We start from the raw sequence: 2,357 nt of genomic DNA on the forward strand, positions 1-2,357 counted from the left end.
AACCATTTATTTTTTTAAATCGTTCCTTCAAAGTCGTTTGCCTTTTAAATTTTTTTAAACAATTCATTGTATACCATTCTTTTCAAAATCATTTATTTTTAAACATTTTTAAACAACTCACTTTTTTAAGTCGTTCATTTTTTTAAATTCTACAAAACAACGACTATAAAAAACAAAAGAAATGTAATATTTGGGAAAAAATAGAAACATTTCAATAAAAAGTTTGCAAAACATCGTTCATTTTTCATACTTTTTTAGAATGGTTTATTTCTTTTTCAAATCTTTCATTTCTTTAAACCGTTTGTTTATTCAAAATTCGTTATTTTTTAACCTTTTGTTTATTAAATTCGTGCATTTTTAGTACCTTAGACCTATTAACTTATTTTTTTTAAGGTTTTGTTTTTTTATAAACGTCCTTTTTATCTTCGATTTTTGAAATCGTTCATTTAAAATCGATCATTTTTAAATTCCTTCGATTTTTGAAATCGTTCATATTCTGAAGTTCTTTTTCCCTAACAACTCTAAGTAAACTGAATACAAAGTTTCAAAAATGTACGATTTCAAGAACGGTTATAAAAGAAACGGTTTAAAAAGAAACGCTTTTAAAAATTAACGACTTAAAAAGGTGACTTGTTTAAAAATAAATGATTTTAAAAAGAATGGTATAAAATGAATCCTTTAAAAAAATTAAAAGACAAACAACTTTAAAAAGAACGATTTTAATAAACAAGCGTTTTAAAAATGAGTAATTTTAAAAACGATAGATAGTTTAAAAAAAGGTTAAAAAACAAATGATATTAAAAACGACAAATATATTCTGTTAAATAATAATCGTGTAAATAACGAAATAATAAAAAAACTTGGGTAATTGCATTAATAATCTCTTAAATATTAAAAGAACTTGTAATTATCAAAAACAGTCCCTAAGGTATATAATTACCTAATTATATACTTAACTGCAAAAAGAGTAACAAAGTTAGTGTCAGGGACCAAAACCGTTATAAAATGCAACCTCGGAGTCTGATATGTTAAAATACTTCTTTTTGGGCTGAAAGGGTTAAAGTGGCTAAACCATAGGGGCCAAAATAGTAATTTACTCTACTTTATTTTTTTAAAATAAGTACAATTTAAAACAAAAAAAAACGCTTACGAACTTCGGGATCCTTCGAGATGTTAAGAAAAGCCCATGCGAGCTTGTACTCCTCGTCTTTTGTCCAACATTGGTAGATCTTTTTCGCACGAGGAGCGGTAGCTTCTTTTTTTATGCAAGCTGTAACTGTTATGGGTCATTTTCTAAGTATACATATCCTGACTAATATCCTGCTTTTAATTGTTCATTTGTGACCAGGATGCTGGACGAGGATATTGCTAACATCCTGGGCGATATCCTGAGGTTGAGTGAATTAAACACGTGCAGGTTAATGGCTGCAAGTTACTAACGGTCATCAGGACTTCTTCTCCTTAAGACTCGGGCGAATTCGTTGGGAGGAAGCCGTTGAACCCGAGAGACTTGGTCCTCAACGTTCGAGTGGGAATATTCGCTGGATCCCGGGAGTTTAGGATAGTTTGTTATTTTATCTTTACTATAAATAGATGGGGGCGGATCAGTTTAAGGCACACAATTTTTCACTAACACTCTCGTACACTTTCACTCTCTAGCTTACTGCAATCACCACACTTGTATCCAAATCATATTGTAACACTTAGTCGATCCGCACCACATCCTGCACTGTATCCTGAAGTTTGAAGTAATAACAAGAACAAGGCAGCTGCGATTGTCAGCTCCCGAGGTTTTATGCCAGAGATCTAGATTGATCAAGGGCTTTCCTCGTACATCTTGTGTCACCCCTTTACTTTTTGCTCATTGTTTGATCATAGATTCAGCTCGATATCCTGAGCCGTATCCTGAAACTGTTTTTGCAAATAACTCGATTAACATATTTTTGAACACATTCTCTTAGCACACTACCTCACAAAACTAATTTGATCACTTAATTACTTAGGTAATTTTTGACCAAAACAATTTGGCGCCCACCGTGGGGCAAGTGGTGCTCTCTTTACTAAAAATTTTTGTGAAATCGCTAATCGGCTTTCTGTTTTCAAAACTTTTTGCCACGTTGTTTACAATGGCCTCGAGATCAAACATGAGCTCCTCCACTGTGTCTGCTACAACTGGTCCGGTGCTTCCACCACCTCCTCCGAGGATGCCATCCTCTTCGCAACCTCAAGACATTATCCCTACTCGGAATGTTCAGGGATCTGCTCCGATTTTGGCTTCTAATGATGAAATTCTAACCTTATTTGGGAGTGTGCAGGAACAAATGAGGCAGCAACAGGAAACAAACCAGATGCTATTG

The sequence above is a fragment of the Helianthus annuus genome, chromosome 1, assembly GCF_002127325.2.
Source record: "Helianthus annuus cultivar XRQ/B chromosome 1, HanXRQr2.0-SUNRISE, whole genome shotgun sequence".
NCBI lineage: Eukaryota > Viridiplantae > Streptophyta > Magnoliopsida > Asterales > Asteraceae > Helianthus > Helianthus annuus.